A 10,738-nucleotide genomic window follows, 5' to 3' on the forward strand; every position below is an offset into this window, starting at 1 on the left:
CTCGATCTCGTCGAGTGGAATTACAAGAGTTTCGTCGGACAGACACTTTTTCAAGTTAGATATGTGGAATGTAGAATGTACGTTATGAAGTGCGTCGGGTAGGTCGAGTTTGTAAGCTACGTGGCCGACTCTTGCAAGAATCTCGAAAGGCCCTATGTACCTCAGATTAAGCTTCCCACGCTTGCCGAAGCGTATCAAGCCCTTCCAGGGTGAGACTTTGAGAAGGACTCGGTCTCCCACCTGAAATTCCAAAGGTTTTCTTCGTTCATCAGCGTAGCTCTTCTGTCGGTCTCTAGAGGCTTTCAATCGTTCATGAATCTGAACGATTTTCTCTGTCGTTTCCCGAATGATCTCCGGACCGGTGAGAGTACTGTCAGAAGCTTGCCCCTTGGCTAGTTGGGTATCACCCACCTCAGCCCAGCACAGAGGAGATCTGCACTTTCGGCCATAGAGGGCTTCAAATGGAGCAGCCTTGATGCTCTTGTGATAACTGTTATTATAGGAAAACTCGAAAAGGGGTAAATGAGTATCCCATGCCTTCCCAAAGTCAATCACACAGGGTCGCAACATATCTTCCAGTGTTTGGATGGTCCTCTCACTCTGTCCGTCGGTCTGTGGATGGCAGGCTGTGCTCATGTCCAACCTTGTTCTTAAGGAATGTTGTAGTGATTGCCAGAATCTTGAGGTGAACCTACTATCTCTATCGGAGATAATGGACATAGGTACACCATGTAGCCGTACGATTTCCCTAATGTATGTTCTCGTAAGTTTCTCCATCTTGTCAGTTTCTTTGATAGGCAGGAAGTGTGCAGACTTGGTCAATCTATCGACGATGACCCATATGGTATCAAGTCCACCCGTTGTCTTGGGCAACTTGGTTATGAAATCCATAGTGATCCGCTCCCACTTCCATTCTGGAATCTCTGGCTGTTGCAGTAAACCAGAGGGCTTCTGGTACTCGACCTTAACCTTTGCGCAAGTAAGGCATTTACTTACGAAGGTAGCAATCTCTGCTTTCATTTTAGGCCACCAGTATAGCTTTTTAAGATCCAGATACATCTTATCTGAACCTGGGTGGACGGAATACCGAGTGTTGTGCGCCTCGGTCATGACCAAGTCTCGGAAACCACCGTGTTTCGGTGTCGAGATCCGGTTCATGAAATATAAGGCTCTGTCACCCTTGGCTTCTAAATTCTTGTCCATTCCTCTAAGGGATTCACTCATCACATTTTTAGGTTTCATGGCTTCAAGTTGGGCCGCCTGAATTTGCTTAGACAAGTGTGAATGGATGGTTATTGACAATGACTTGACTTTGCGACCAGAATATTCCTTCTGACTTAGGGCGTCTGCTACTACGTTGGCTTTACCCGGATGATAACGAATATCGCATTCGTAGTCACTGAGTAGCTCGACCCACCGTCGTTGTCTCATGTTGAGCTCCTTCTGATTGAAAATGTGTTGTAAACTCTTGTGGTCGGTAAAAATAGTACTTTTCGTTCCGTACAAGTAATGTCTCCAGATCTTCAGGGCAAACACCACTGCTCCCAGTTCAAGATCGTGGGTCGTGTAGTTAACTTCATGTGTCTTCAACTGTCTCGAGGCGTAGGCGATGACCTTACCTCGCTGGATCAGAACACACTCGAGCCCTTGATTTGATGCATCGCAATACACTACGCAGTCTTCTATCCCTTCGGGGAGGGATAGTATTGGTGCGGTGCATAAGGATTGCTTGAGCGTTTGGAACGCTCTTTCTTGTTTCTCTTCCCAGTCAAAGGCCACGCCTTTCTGGGTCAGGGTTGTAAGAGGTTTCGCTATTCGGGAGAAGTTCTGTATGAATCTGCGGTAGTAGCCAGCGAGGCCTAGAAATTGACGAATTTCTGTAGGCGTCTTGGGTGCTGACCAGTTCTCAATGGCTTTAATTTTGGATGGGTCCACGTGGATTCCCTCTTTGCTTACCACGTGTCCTAAGAATTCGACTCTTCGGATCCAAAATTCACATTTCGAGAACTTCGCATAAAGTTTCTCTTTTCGTAATGTCCCTAGAACTTGTCGCAGGTGATCACCATGTTCTTCCTTACTTCGGGAGTAGATCAGGATGTCGTCAATGAAAACGATGACGAACTGATCCAAGTAAGGTCGGCATACTCTATTCATCAGATCCATGAAGACTGCAGGCGCATTGGTCAATCCAAATAGCATCACCACGAACTCGTAATGTCCGTAACGAGTTCGGAAGGCTGTCTTCGGCACATCCTCCTCTAGTACTCGTAACTGGTGATATCCGAATCTCAGATCAATTTTGGAAAAATAATTCGCCCCTTGCAGTTGGTCAAATAGATCGTCTATGCGAGGCAGAGGGTAACGATTCTTGACCGCCATTCTTGTAACTGTCACCTGTAATCCGCGCAGGTGTGTCCGCACCCCCCTGAGTGGACGAGAAAGAAAGGATTTCTCGGAGCAACCCCCCAGGTTCCAGACCCAGGAGTCAACTTTCCCGAATGAGCATTCGGTACATGTATCAGTCCGTGGAAGAGTGAAAGGGTCATCACTATTGAGGATCTCCCCCTGTCAGTTTGTTGAGTTCTCTGTAGTCGATACACATACGGAATGATCCGTCTTTCTTCTTAACGAACAAGACCGGTGCTTCCCAAGGTGAGAAACTTGGTCTTATAAAGCCCTTACTGAGCAGTTCGTTAAGTTGACCAGAGAGTTCCTGCATCTCAGCTGGTGCTAAGCGGTAGGGCGACTTGGCTACTGGAGTAGCTCCTAGGACTAAGTCGATTCTGAACTCGACCTGTCGTTGCGGAGGTAATCTAGGTAGCTCTTCTGGGAAAATGTCGGGGAAGTTGCTCACTACTGGGATGTTCTTTAGTTCTTTCGTTTCAAGGCTCGTGTCGACGACGTGAGCAAGGAATGCATGGTATTCTTTACGCAGATACTTCTGAGCTTGAATACTTGATATTATATGAAGATTCGCACAAGGTTTGTCACCATAGACTATAAGAGTTTCGTTAGACGGAAGGTTTAGACGGACTGCTTTCTCGTAGCACATGATGTCGGCGCGATGAAGGCTTAAAAACTCCATGCCAATGATAACGTCGAAGCTTTTTATTGAGACTGGCATGAGGTCGATTGGGAATGAATGGTTATCTAGAGTTAGGGTACAACCTAAGTAGATGCTATTCGTACTTTCAGTTTTCCCATTAGCCATTTCTACTATGAATTGTTCCTTAAGTGTGTGTGGTTGTTGTTTAAGCATGCGAGCAAATTTATGGTTTACGAAGCTTCGCTCCGCTCCACTATCGAACATAATGCATGCATAGGAGTTATCGAGGAGGAACGTACCAGTCACCACTGTCGGGTCAGCAACTGATTCCCCGTGGCCTATAGCTAGTACCCTCCCTGCTCCTCCAGCATTCTTCGCTTTGGGGCAGTCCCTCTTAAAGTGGCCTGCTTCGCCACATCCATAGCAGGTCGGGCTCGCGCCAGAGCCGGGGACTTGGGTGATCGGTTGTGCCGGGAACTTACAGAAATAGACGGTGTGTCCTTTCCTGTTGCAGTTAGAGCACTGCATTTCACGGCAGGGGCCGTTGTGGTGGAAGTTGCATTTGTTGCACTTAGGCAAACTTCCAGCATACTGCTTCCCCGGAGCAGTAGCAGCAGCAGGGGTTACCGCGGCATGCACTGCGACAATTTGCTGCTTTTTGGCAGCTTGCTGTTTCTTCTTTTCGTCCTAGAATTTCCGCTTAGTTTCAGCGGGTTTGGAGGGTTCCGGGATGGTTAGGGTGGTTGTTGTTGCAGGGGTTTTGACTCCATGGTCAATGAGTCGCTGTGCCAGTCGCTTGGCACTGTCGAAGGTAGCGGGGTTTGATGCTAGGACATTCCCCTGATACGGAGTCACTAGCCCCTATATGTACCTTTCGATCTTTTTCCCTTCAGTGGGAACCATATTGGGGCAGAGGGCCACCAGTTCGCTGAATCGGGCAGCATAAACGACCACGTTGGTGCCCTTAATAGTCAGGTTCCAAAGTTCCTGCTCCAATTTCTGGACTTCGCCCCTCGGGCAGTATTCCTCAATCCTGAGGTCTTTCATAGTTTCCCAGCCCATGTCGTTGGCTACGACGAGGGTTAGAGCTTTAATGTGGTTGTTCCACCACGTCAGGGCTTTTCCCTCAAAGGTGCATGCGGCATATTTGACTTTGCTCGCAGCAAGGCATGAACAGATTTCGAAGACTGATTCAGTCTTCTCGAACCATTGCGAGAGAGCAATGACTCCGCCGGTGCCATGGAAAGGCTTCGGCTTGCAATTGGTGAAATCCTTGTAGGAGCACTCTCTCGAGCGCACAGGGGTTTCAACCGGAATTGATTCAATAGGGTTTCCACCTCTGCTGGCATCAGATTAGTGATACTGAGCCATGGAAGTTGCCACTGTTGCAGCAACGGCAGCATTCAGGGCTGCAGTATCGATGACCGGAGGCGGAGGAGGCGGTGGAGGTGCAGGGTTATTCCTAGGAGATTTGCGAGGAGGCATCTTTCAGCTATAAGTTTATAAAGATAAGAAAAATGGTAAGAATCAATTTGTAAGCAACGTGAGAGTGACACATGGACTAACTAACCATAGCCCAACAGTTGAATGAGTGTTTGAGATCACAACAAGGAATACTAGTAGGAAACACAAATGTACAGATTTTTCCCACAGATTAGATAGACGTCAATAATACTGGTATTACTGATGTAATAAGTTCAGGGAAAATCGACCTATCAGTAGGTCTTACATCATACCCTACATAAAAGTTTGACAGTTCTTAGATTCCTAAATAGAGTATTGAAAGTTAGGAATATTTTACAAACAAGTGCTACATAGAGCACAGATGTTAAAGGCTATTCCTTAACCAAAAGACAGAGATGTATTAGGCATCATCTAACGGCGATGGGAATTCCTCGGGCGAGCCCTGAGGTCTGACACTTGACGAAACACCTCTTGAAGGTGTCGCTCCTGAGCCCTCTGACGGGCTCGAAGTTCCAAGACTTCAGCTCGGGAGGCAGCCAGCTGTTGCTGCAGGGTTTCATTGGTTCTTCGGGTCCGTTCCATGTCTTCTTCAAGACGGCGGATGCGGACTGTGTTGACACCAGAGTTGGCATCAATCTCCATGACCCGGTCGATGGCTGCTCGACCTTGCTCAACATTACGAGCTATTCTGTGGATAATGACGGGCAGAGCTCAGTCAGCAGAGCCACCTTCACTGACGTTGTAAAAGCTTCGGTCCCCAAAGTATGGTAAGGGTTGACCCTGTTCGTCACTCCAGCGATTCAAGTTGGTTGCCCACAAGGGAGTAGGACCTGGAAAAAATGGTCGGGGGTTGTTGTTCGGGGCTTGACCTACTAGCGGTAGGTTGTTGACTTCAGGCTCGGAGTCGGATCCATCAGAAAAGCCTTCTGCGAGGTGATCATCCAAAGGGATTGGGTGCTCATCTTTGGGCTCTTCTTCGATCCACCCGGCATTGCCTTCATTTGGAAAGTACGGGTCGCCGTGATGGAATCCAGCCATTTAAATCTATGCGAGAAGAGAGGTATAAGAATATAGTATACATGTAACTAGTAGTACAAAATACACCTATAGTATTTTAAATTTAGGTTCTACTGATCTTCTTGTGGTATTGTTGGTAAGTTTTTAGACTTGTTAACATATCACAACCATTCTAGGGCATATGCTAATCACTCCTCGGACCAGCATAGTTGATCAGGCTATGCCATTCCCAGGACTGACCATACATCCCCGAGCTCACTTGTGATATTTATCAATCGTAATACTTTTGTTCTTGTCATTGTAACACTGATTTTAGTGTGAATGCAGACTACTATACTTAATTAAATATTTTAATATTTAAAGTATAGGCTCTTGGTCAGAGTGCTTTAATCCCTAATGGGTTTATAGTTTAGTATATCTTTTATGGGTTGATATACTTGATTCACTATAAACAATGCTATGATACCAATCTATCACCCCCCAAAACCAAGAACGGCGGAAACGTTCTGGGGCGGAGGACGTCGTGTACAGTATCACAACACCGTAAATGTAAATAAGCAAAAAACATCATCCATTGCATTAAATATATAATTTTAATACAAGCGTGTTCTGTACAGTTTTAGACACCAAAAATATAATGTAAATCAAAATAATAAGATGAGCCTTGAATGCGCTCCATCTTCTCAAAAGCTGGCCTCGGTACCTGTCTACTGATGACCTGAGAATACAAGTTATTTTGAAAGAGTTTATCAGCATTAAGCTGGTGAGTTCATAAGTATTTTAGTGTCGGTGTTTGTTATCAAAACGTTTGAACGTGTCTCAAGTGTAAGTTTGTAAAATGTAAGTGAATGTTTGTAAGTGTTTGTAAAAGTTTGAATCCCTCAGAAAAACCTATATTTTCTATTAAAGTAACCTTCTACCAAGGCTTAACTGTTTTGTATGCTCGTTTGTTGTAAAAGTGTGTAATTTCCCAAGTGTAACTATCATTTAACCAAATATAGTTTGTACATTAACGTTTAAGTGAAATAATCACTAAAAATATGTAATGGGTAAATCATTGTAGTACTGTAGTGTTGTATCATAGGAACTACTGTTGTACTAACTACCTTAAACCGGATTTATATTAAGGTATAATGTGATAAATTGCACCATACTATCGACTGGTAACAATGACATACGAATGGTCGTAATAACAGAATGACGTTTGGCACCCGCAGACCTGCAGGTCCGGCTGTAGCTAGCAGCAAGGTGTAGGATAGTCAATCCAGTATAGATCTATACGCAAACTCACGCTCTCCCTCCAAGAGAATTCTGGCTACAACTCAGGCCATGACATTTAAGGCATGCTCCGATACAGTGAATCACAATTGTTAACGTATTCTTGTATATGTAGTGTAATGTTTCTCTTCTAGTATAGTTGTATATGTTCTCCTCCTAGTATAGTTGTATATGTTCTCTTTCTAGTATAGTTGTATATGTTCTCATAGCAATGTAATGCATATGTTCTCATAGTAATGTAATGTATATGTTCTCATAGTAATGTAATGTATAGACTCATGAATGAACTGACCCATTGATCTAGAAGTTGTAGTAGTATGATCCTGTGTTACCCCGATGGTAACTTACTAATGATGTGCATAGTACGCATGAATATGGAAGTACTTTATGTCTATATATGTATATTTTATATATATATATATAACTAATATTGAAACGACCTTCGGACGGTTACCCGAAATCCCACCAGACCACATCCAAATCGAGAAAAAGGAAATAGGGCGGATGGCCTTCCTAAGCCCTTTAAACATTACTTATATATCTATACATATATGGGCATGCAATTTATAAGAAGTAAAACAAAGTTTAATAAAAGCATTTGATAAGTAAAAGAGTTTGTAAGACATTTTGAAGTAAAACAGTTTGAACAGTGATAAAATCATTGGTATTCTAGTTATTAATCACATGTGATTAATGTAATCACATGTGATTGATGCAATAACTATAAGCATTTACCTTGTATCCCCCCATAAAGTATCTAAAACATTTAAAAGTATTTCAAAGGTTAATTAAAGGGGTATGAACTCACTTGTGGTGAGTGGATTGGATTGAAGTATCGGATACCGTGCTAGGTGGCAAACGGAGACTTGTTCACACGCACGAGCCTAGTTATCATATAATGAACATATATATAACTAATTAGTCAAATAATAACTTAATGAAATAAGTTGGGAATCTCAGGAACATGTAAACACTTTGTATACGTGTTATAGGTCCTAATGGTTGCCTCTAAGTTGCTATGGGACAAGGCTAAAGGGGTTTAATGTACCAAGGGACCTTGTATAAGAGTTTACTACCCAATAAATCCCACACAAGGAGTTTACGGTCGTAAACCCTTGAGTTTACGGCCGTGAACTCCAATATTGGTGGTTTTGGGTGTTTTAAGGTGCTAAATGATTTCTAGAATAAGCCTAGCTTGGTGTTTTAATCCTTTGGGTAGTTTAGGGCATAGATAATACTCCTTTGAGGAGTTTACGGCCAAAAGACCATATCCCTTAGAGTTTACGGCCGTAAACTCTCATGGGATGGATGTTTTAATTCTTTCAAGTCTCTTGCACAAGTAGGATAATTTCTAGGCTTTTGTTTAAGGCTAAGGGGAACCCTAGGCACACTTTGGTGCCTTTACTTGGTGTTTACGGCCCAAGAGCATTTCTTGGTCGTAAACTCCCTTTTAGGGGTGATTTTGATGTGTTAATGTCCCCATATTAGCTAGAAGTAATTGAGGGTTAAAGTCTAAAGCCTTTAGGAGTGATTAGGGCACATTTAAGCCCTTGAAATTGGTGTTTACGGTCCAAGAAACTCTTGGGCCGTAAACTCCTAAAGCTATGTGTTCTTGATTGTTTTCTAGTCTCAAATGATCCTACATATTATCCTAAGCTAGTTACCTAACAAGGAAATGGGACTAGATAGCCTTAAAGCTTCATTTTGGAGTTTACTCCCCAAGAACGTTCTTGGGCGGTAAACTCCCGGATCTCACATATTTGACATGTAATCTATGTTATTAAGCATATAACAAGCATTATAAAACAACTAGAGAAGTGTACTCACGATTTGCGATGAAAACCCGAAGATCCGTGAGAGAGAAAATGGCTTTTCTCTAGTTGGAAATGTGAATAATGAATGAATTTAGTTCGGAAATCTATTTATAGTCCTGAAATATTTTTGGCAGAAAATATTTTTATTCTGGAATTGGACTCTAACATTATGAAGTTTTGAAATGCTCAAGTTTCACAAACCCATGAGCATCCACTCTCCTGATATCTCCTTAAACGTAAACCCTAATGTACACAAACTTATTCGGAAAAGTCTGAAATTCATTGAAACTGGACTAGCTTCTATTGAATAGTTAATGTTCGTACAAAATGGAAATTTCGGGTTGTCACATCCAGGACCAGGACATGTTATTGGTACACAATCTAATGAGCAGAAGGATACAGTTATCTGGGAGCAAGAAGATGACCTGTACTCGTTATATTCCCGCGGGTTGAGCGGGAGAGTCTAGCTTGTGGCTTTATAGATTTGAGGCTCGGGGGTTTGCTCGAGGCTGGGTTATGGGTCGTAGGAACTCTAGAAAGGAGTGATGATTATGTTCAGCTGGGGTTTTGCAGCTGGAAGTGAAATGGTTGATCGATGAAATGGACCGTCGTTTGGTAGGGCAAGGATTCCACCCTCTCAGTTTCCGAGCTCGAAGGAGTGAGCAGGCTTGTGACCCCAGGATCAGGTGTATTCCAGCTCGGGGTCAGTTGGTTACAGGAATAGGCAACATTATTTCAGCGCTGGTGAGCTCAGGACGGTCGACGTGGCATAAGTGTTGTGAGGTCCGGTTTTCCTTAGATCTCTTATATTGGATGGAAAGGATTTATTGTGCGATCTATTGCACTTTTGGGACTGTAGACTATGTCTTAGGAGTGGTTTGTAGCTGGTTTAGGGCAAAAGTTGTTTTGGCTGCTGCCGTTCAACTGTGGGCGTTTGAGTTAGTGAGTGAGTCAGGGTGTGAACCTTGAAGAGAATGATTTCTAAAGCCCGAAAGCGGGAATCTTGTTTGGAACACCTTTGGAAAAGGGGTTTTATGTGGGAGGACTGCGGATGGAGTCACACAAAAGGGGTTATTCATCATTTTCCGGATTCAGTGGTTAGCAACCATTAGTGGTTGACAGATTAAAAGCATCCAGAGAAGTAACTCGTTTCCGAGGTACTAGTTGGAGCATCTATATGGTGGCCTTCAGGAAGTGAGTGTGGAGTCATTCACGCATTAGTGGCTGTCGGTTTCACTGGGATTCAGGAAGTGATCATCTGATTCTTAGAAGTGTGTGATGAGTCGGGTCTAGCTAGCAATGGAACACTAGTGGCAAAGAGTTGGTTGTCATCGGATAAATCATTGGGAAGTGAGGAGGATTGAGAATCCTCCAATATTCATGTATTATGAAGGCTTAGTTGAATCTGAGTGGGGGAGTGTTACTCTCAGATGCTAAGTGGGAAGGTTTTGAAATGGGGATAAGTTTCATAACCCGACAGGGAGAACAGAGGGCCTATTGGCTGGTTAGTTGAGGGTTGTGTTGTTTGGGGGTCGGCAAAACTCCCCAGCATAAGAACACGTCTTCTGGATGCTTGATAGCAGAAGTTGGGTAACCATGTTGGGGTCCTATTCAAGAATCGAGTTCAGTTCGAGTTTTCGGTCGAGGGTGTGCTCGACTCTAAGGGGTTTGGATTGATAAATTGAGGGTTTTGTTAGTTGTCAGGGCTCAGCGGTGCATTCAGCACGGGAGTGCGGGCTATTTAGCGTGTATGGTAGACACGTGGGCCAGGGAAGAGACCTCGGATTTCCGAGAAGGCGGACGATTGACTGAAGGCCTGGTAAGGCGGTCCAATCATGCTAAAGACCCTGTTTATGTTTGTAGATCTATGTTTAGGTATTGAGTAGGCTGCTACGCTTTAGCACTCAATAGGTATGTTCCACGTTTTGAGCATGCTTCTAGAGTAAGATGAGGACTTCGGTGTATCTTGGTTGATCGGAAGTTATTATTAGGGGTCAGACGGAGTTCAAAGAATCTTGGTGATCTCATCCGTTCGGAGTGTCTCCGAGGTTTCATCTTCTTGGATCAAGTAATACTCCAGTTGGGGACCGAGAATGGATCTGAATGGGTGTTTTAATTA

The sequence above is a fragment of the Lactuca serriola genome, chromosome 7, assembly GCF_051521515.1.
Source record: "Lactuca serriola cultivar US96UC23 chromosome 7, Lser_US96UC23_V15, whole genome shotgun sequence".
NCBI classification, from domain to species: domain Eukaryota; kingdom Viridiplantae; phylum Streptophyta; class Magnoliopsida; order Asterales; family Asteraceae; genus Lactuca; species Lactuca serriola.